Raw genomic sequence first — 7500 nt, 5'->3', positions numbered from 1 at the left:
CTACTCCTACTACTACTACTACTACGCATAGAAAAAAAAAAGCAGTTTAAGTGGGGTTCTATTAACATTATGTAGGACAGGAATGTGATGCAACTCTAGTGTCATGTGTGAGGAAACTGTGCGGACCCTGAAGACGCAAAAACAGGCGGTAAAAAAGTGTAAAACCAGATGAGAGAGAGAGAGAGAGAGAGAGAGAGAGAGAGAGAGAGAGAGAGAGAGAGAGAGATTGAAATGTCACCAGTACGTTAGTTAGGTTGTTTTCATTTTTAGTTGAATTTTTTTAATTGTTGATGCTGCGACTCTCTCTCTCTCTCTCTCTCTCTCTCTCTCTCTCTCTATACTGCATGAAAGAAGGTCTATAATTCTCGTACTTTAGTTAAATACCACGCAAGTAGTGAAAGTGGTCTGAAACTCGCTGCAGAGAGAGAGAGAGAGAGAGAGAGAGAGAGAGAGAGAGAGAGAGAGAGAGATACCGCCGTTCACTCAAAATCAATCTATCAATACAGGAAGACAGGAGATAAACGTATACTCTCTCTCTCTCTCTCTCTCTCTCTCTCTCTCTCTCTCTCTCTCTCTCTCTCTCTCTCTATATACCCTATTTAACCCTTTACACGCCTTCCCAACACACCCTCCCACGCCCCTGTATCGTGCACGCCCTATTTAACCCTCCTCGCCCTCCACACCCTGCCTATTCACCATCTCACCCTACATACGCCCTATTCACGCCCACACTGGCAGTCTACGCCCAACGCCCACGAGGTTCAGACAGCTCACGCCCTCCTGACCAGTCACCCAAGGAAAACAACAACTACTAGCGAGGCGCGGCAGAGCGTGGGCGTGGTGTCCTGGGCGGCGGCTCCTTCACAAAGTCGCAGATCATGTGTGTGTGTGTGTGTGTGTGTGTGTGTGTGTGTGTGTGTGTGTGTGTGTGTGTGTGTTTTAAATATTGATAACTTCATATTGCTGCAGCCATCACCTCCTCCCTTTCTTCTTCCTCCTCCACCAAACACCGCCGCCACTACCACCACCACCTCCACGTGACTAAGGAAGGGGCCGGAGAGGGGAACAGAAGGAAGTAATTTATTAAAGGGATATTAGCAGACGTAGTAAAGCCAACACTGTCCCTCTTCCTCCCTCTTGTTCTCCCCTCTCCTCCTCTCTCCCCTTCTTTCCTTTTTGAACCCCTTGCCACCTTCACCTCCACTACCTGCACTACCACCACTGCCACCACTAGCACTACCTTCGCGCCCTCACCTGCCTCACGCCTCTTTGCAATTAGGCAGGCGGCAGGACAGGTTTGTCGCCCCAAGGGAACGCTGAAGTAATCCCGGCGTGCTTCCCTGAGCTGGGTTGAAAGAGGAAAACCAAAGGAAGAGCACTAAAATACATAGAGAAAGGTTCACATTTGTCTTGCTTGCTTGCTTGCGCCATTTCTCTCTCTCTCTCTCTCTCTCTCTCTCTCTCTCTCTCTCTCTCTCTCTTGCTCTTGCTCGCTTTACAGTGGTTTGGTAAGATATTGTGAGCATGTTTGGTAGTGGTCCTCCTCCTCCTCCTCCTCCTCCTCGGCCTACTATCACCACTTCCTTTCTCTTCCTACTTAGTCTTCCTCTTCCTTTCTCTTCTCAGTATATCTCAAGCACTGACACACCTACTCTTCTCTCTCTCTCTCTCTCTCTCTCTCTCTCTCTCTCTCTCTCTCTCTCTCTCAGCGTGAGTGGAGGTAATGAAGAAATAGAGAAGAGTAAGGATGAGACGAGACGATGGCAAACATGATGGCGTAAGAAAGGTGAAAGGGATAGGTGAGAGTACAGGCAAGTGCGTAAGTGATTGTCCGATAGTCAAGCTCAAAATATATAATAGGTTGGTGAGGAGGCTTGACGATAAACTTTTGGTGAACTGGAGAAAAGACACTAATTGCTGATGGATATGTTAATGTTTTTTGGGGGTCCAGGTGGATATAAGTGGGTAGTGTAAGTGATTATATGAGTGTCTAGGTGGGTTTAAAGGGACGGGATAGATTCAGGTGAGGACTTCTTTTTGGTTCATACAGGTGGGTTCAAATGGGATCAGCTGTGTCACGTAAGGTAAAGTGTTTTGGTTCCTCGCCACTTTTTTTTCGTATTTTCTTCACGTGGGAAGGGGAGGAAGGGATAAGTGAGTCACACCTGTGTACACCTGGTCTGTATATATGTGTGTGTGTGTGTGTGTGTGTGTGTGTGTGTGTGTGTGTGTGGTAATAGCGTACACATTCCCAAGGTCGTAAAATGTCACATTCATACATTTATATTCTCTCTACGAAGGTTAATTGATACGTGCTCCTGCTTCGTGTTTGTTCGTCCATCCCTCACTGGCTCTTCACAGTCAAGTACACGAGGTTATGATATTTGACCTTCAGTGTCGAAACCGATTGCTACTCTACTTTCTTTTTTTTTTTTTGTTATTGAGAAAGTCGGTCCATAAATTCAGTACTATACCAACTTGATTACACATCCACGCCATGGACAAACTTTCCCTGTGGCTATTTAGTTGTATAAAACACCATATTCATAATCAATACATAATTTGTGTGCATATATGTATGAGAGAACGGGTAATTAAATACGTGCCTTATTGCATACATTATTTAATAGCAGAGGTAGAGATGAGTTATGTAGTTTATCGAGCTAATGAGTGAGTGAATGAGTGAGAGAGGGAGAGAGGGAGGGAGTGAACACCTACATACTAATAGGGCAGGTGTACGTGTTCAGTGAATGCATAAGTGAGTATGCTGCAGCAAAAGTGTTAAAGTGAGGTAGCAGGTACTTAATGATCATCTAGAGATAAACCTAGATAAGGAGGCTTACTGTTATCTCCACCACCTCCTCCTCCTCCCCCTCCTCCTCCTCTAGTAGCTGCGGTAATACGTCCTTGCTTCTGATTACAACACCTTCCCGAGAGCGTTTCTTATCACGACTCAGATTAGGATCATGTATTAATCCAACGGACTAACAGGGGATTTCCTGCGTGATTTGTGAGCGTGGAATATATATTAAGCCTTTAAAGTAATGTTTTTTACTCGCCTTTATCACTCAGGCATTATCGTTCAGGTGATGATAAATAACGTGTGTTTATAACGTGGGATGTGTGCATGTCTCCTTATTAAACTTTGCTGTCTGCATTCTCGTGTTTCATATGATTAGATTGCAATTGTATCCATTCAGTCTGATGTTATTGTTAAAGTTCCTAAGGTCTTGTGTATCTTCAATGATTCCTCATTTATTTATTACGAGCACATCTTTACTTGGTCACTATTCATTACGTTTTCTGTTTGTCTTGTCATGCCATTCTGTTCGTGTTTTCCATTGAAGATGTTGTTCTCTCTCTCTTTTCCTCTGATGCTATCTCGTGTTTCTTTCCTTCGTTTTCACACACTTTCCTTTTCGTTTATGTCTGTTTTCGTTCTCTTTCACCCCTTACTTTCCTGTTCTCCTCCTCCTCCTTCTCCTCCTCTTTTTTATTGCTATTTCTTTCCTTTCTTGTTTCTCCAGTTCTCGCCCTCCTTTTCTACACAAACACACACACACGCACACACTGACTCACCGCCACCCTCTTTCATTGTCTTTTATGATTTTTCCTTTTTACCTCCCTCCATTTCCTTCCTCTCCTCCTTCCCCTCTTCGTAGTATCGACAAATCCACCTGTGCTACCTGTGTGGCGTCTGGTCAGGTCATTCACCAAGCCGCTACATTCACCTTGGTTCGACCCCGTAGCTGACACTCACACGGGCGGTGACCTTACGTAAGCCGGTTTTAATGGTAACGGAGTAAGCGGCTGTGTGGGGGATGTGGGGGAGGGGATAGGTGAGGGGAACGAGGGAACAGTCTTGTGGGTGTGTGTAGTCTCTCTCTCTCTCTCTCTCTCTCTCTCTCTCTCTCTCGTACAATTTTATTATTTTTTTCTCTTTATAGTTAGGTGAAGTGTCCGACCGAGATAACTGGATAGAAAATGTGTGTGTATGTGTATTCACCACGGTCGTCTGCTGGTCACACAGCCAGTCTTCCCCATTACGGAGCGAGCTCGGAGCTCATAGACCGATCTTCGTGTGTGTGTGTGTGTGTGTGTGTGTGTGTGTGTGTGCACAGTATGTGTGCGCGTATTGTGTGTGTGTGTGTGTGTGTGTGTGTGTGTGTGTGTGTGTGTGTGTGTGTGTGTGTGTGTGTGTGTGTGTGTGTGTGTGTGTGTGTGTGTGTCTGTGTGTGTGTGTACATAGTTTTATTGAGATGTGGCCTAATCTAATTACCTTAACCTTACCTACCTTTAGATAACCCAGCGTAGCCCTAACAAGCCGCAGCATTAAGATCGCTTCCTGCCCCGCCACTCCAGCACTGATATTGTAACACACCGTCAATGTTTCTTGTTGGAATTACACACGTGCGTCAGGGTGGCTGGTCGAGGTTATTTTTGTCTTGTTTTCTTCACTCCTGCTCTTTTCTCGCTCACTTATTAGTGTGAGTGGTGCTCCGTATTAGTCCGAGTGCTACATTCTTACTTGTTTCCAAATTTTTAATCATGAATATTGCAAATGCCTTTCCTTTCCTTTTTTAAATGAATGATAGTCTAATTATGTTATTCGATTTCAAGATACACAAATTTGGTCATTTTCTGATTCCACATCGCAAAATTTTGTTTTCTTATATTTCTAGCATATTTTTAAACAATTTAGCGTAGTTTGATGTTTCCTTTGCGAAAAGCTGACGTTTTTTCTAATTACAAGCATTTGATTCTCGTATCCTTCTTTCAGTTGTGAGTTAGGAAAATAGAAAATAAAAGATTAAAAAAACTGGATTACAAGTCTCAATCCTCACTAAATCAACTCTTTTTAGTCTCGGCGCTCGTTGGATCTCTTGATACATAGTAATCACCCCATTAATTAACCATCTCAGGCGTGTGTTTATTAATTCTCAGCATGGGCGAGGCAGGATGAAAAAAAAGATGGTGACCCAGATGGCGCATAAAAAGGTTAGCGCCTGCCTAGACCGCGGCGCTGCCCTGTGGAGGCGCGGCCCTTGAAGAGGCGGCCACAAACCCAGTTAATGATGTCGCCCTTGGCCACACGACCCCACCCAGCTGCCCTCCGCCCTTACCTGCCTCGCCCTACACCTGTCCTCCCTCCCATTACTCTAGTCCACCTCTCTTCCCCTTACCTGTTCCTTTGATTGCTCCTCCCGTACACCTGTTTCATACCTGTTTCTACGCCCTCGCGCTTATCCTAACCTTTCCCCTCCCTTTACCCTTACTTCCCTTCCTTCAAGTTTCCTTTACCCATTCCTACCTTTCTTTCTTCTTACTCCATGTTTGATCTCTTACTCTATTCCTCTCTTCCCTTATTTTTCTTACTTCCCCTCTATCTGCTTCCTCTACTTTTTTATTACCTTCCTGCTTCCACCTTCTAACCGCTTTTAACGCCACATCCACCTCATTCTCTTACTCCTCCTTCTCCTCCTCCTCCTCCTCCTCCAGCCTCTTTCTGCTTATATATCTTTTACTTATCCTCCAGCTAGCCGTGCACCTGTGTCCTATGCTCACCCTGGCTCTCACCTCGCTCTTACCTGTCCGCCCCGCCTAGTCTCGCTCCGCCCTACTCCTCCCCCTCTCTCCTCTTACCTCCTCTCCCTGCCTCTCCCCAACCCTCCACCCCTTCCTTGCTCTCACATTAAAGTTCCCCTTGCTCCCTTTATCAGTCTTGCTCCTGCCTCTCTCTCTCTCTCTCTCTCTCTCTCTCTCTCTCTCTCTCTCTCTCTCTCTCTCTCTCTCTCTCTCTCTCTCTCTCTGTTTTAACTTTTGTTTTGATTTAATGTTCATGTGTGACATTTCGTTGTTTCGTTGTTGATTTCTTTTATTCGTTTCATTCTTTATTTACACATTGTTTTCAGTGTTTGATGTTGAAAAAGTGTAATTCTTTTGTCTTATTTTTTCGCAGCCTTTGCATTTTTTACTCGTCTTTCTGCTTCGCTTGAGTTGTTTTTCTTTAATTTTTAACTTATTTCTAAAGTTTTCTTGGCTATTTTGATTTTTCTTTCATATTTTTTTGTACCGTTTTGATTTTTCTGCTTTTCAATTTCTGTCTCAATTATTGTCTTTCTGGTTATTGATTTATTTACATTCATTGTCTTTAGTCTTAAGTCTTACAATTTCAATTAGTTTTTAAATTTCATTATATCAGCATAAAAAAATAAAATTGTCTCTTTCTATCTTCATATTCTCTATATCTATTTTCTCATGTGTGTGTTCTTATAATCTATTTCCTCTTTTAAACTCAATAATATGTTCTGTTATACAGCTGATAACTTTACGCCCTTGTCATTAATTCATCCACCTTTAATTTAGATTCTTTTTAAACCTTCGTATTAAATTATGTTATTTTTTCCTGTGAAACCTTTATATTCAACTTTGCCACGTCCTAAATCCCCTTATTAAACTTCCTGGACGATGTTTCTGTCACCACTAGTCAATCTTTTTTGGTGTCCGTGTGTCCGTGGCTCGCCAGTTGTCCTGATATTCCTAACCTTTGCTGGGTTCACTTCTCGCTGACCTTTTGACTCCGTTGAATCGTCCATTAATATTTAAAGGAAAAAGCAGTGTCTCGTGTGAGGCGAGAGAGGAGAGAAGAGAGAAGAAGAGAGGAAAGGAGAGGAGAGGGGAGGGTAGGGAAGGGGAGGAGTGGAGATAATCTCTCTCTCTCTCTCTCTCTCTCTCTCTCTCTCTCTCTCTCTCTCTCTGTGTGTGTGTGTGTGTGTAGTTTTTCTTTTTTTATTATTTATACCATGTGGGCTATTCACGGGAGTTTATGGGCTAAAGGAGATACTTTTTGGGGCACCTCCTATCTCAAAGCCCACCCGCTAGGAAACCGTTGCCCCGAGTGAGGAAGCCCAACCTACACTCGGACCGTGGACAGGATTCGAACCCGTGCGCTTGAAGATCCCTCGAATCCCAAAGCACGCATGGTTCCACTGTACCACGGCGGTAAAAACCACCATCACTACTATACGTGCGCACGTGCACACACACACACACACACACACACACACACACACACACACACACACACACACACACACACACATATTTTCTATCATATGTGATCTTGCGTGGAGCATGAAAGAGGAGGAGGAGGAGTAAGAGGAGTAGAATATAATAGCAAGGGTGAACTGTCTAAGTGTTATATTAGCTAAGGGTATATAAAGTGTATAGTTATGGCATGTGTGTGGGGGGTGGTGTTGAAGGTGTGGGGAGAAGAACGGGTGGTATGAGGGGTGAGAGGGTAAGAGAATTAAAAGGTGAACGAGTACAGGTGATCGTTCATCAATAATTTATTTATTTTATGTTAATTTAAGGGTAGGGGATTATAATTCTCTCTCTCTCTCTCTCTCTCTCTCTCTCTCTCTCTCTCTCTCTCTCTCTCTCTCTCTCTGTCCCACACTTGTGAAACCTGAACACTTGTGATGTATTCATTTATACATA

The 7500-nt window shown here is 43.8% G+C and overlaps 1 protein-coding gene and 1 long non-coding RNA gene across 3 annotated transcripts in view; one reads left to right on the top strand and one right to left on the bottom strand.

Moving 5' to 3' along the window:
• Positions 1-7500, bottom strand: part of LOC123498912 (protein Tob1-like) — a 71219-nt gene that overhangs the window by 51978 nt on the left and 11741 nt on the right. The window lies entirely within an intron of this gene.
• The window catches only part of LOC123498913, a 9663-nt gene continuing 5069 nt past the window's right edge, over positions 2907-7500 (top strand). The window contains exon 1 of the long non-coding RNA XR_006672842.1: positions 2907-3916. This is a non-coding gene — a long non-coding RNA (uncharacterized LOC123498913). The remainder of the gene's footprint in view (positions 3917-7500) is intronic.

This window comes from Portunus trituberculatus, chromosome 48 (genome assembly GCF_017591435.1).
Source record: "Portunus trituberculatus isolate SZX2019 chromosome 48, ASM1759143v1, whole genome shotgun sequence".
NCBI classification, from domain to species: domain Eukaryota; kingdom Metazoa; phylum Arthropoda; class Malacostraca; order Decapoda; family Portunidae; genus Portunus; species Portunus trituberculatus.
This window is presented reverse-complemented; position numbering and strand designations above follow the sequence as displayed.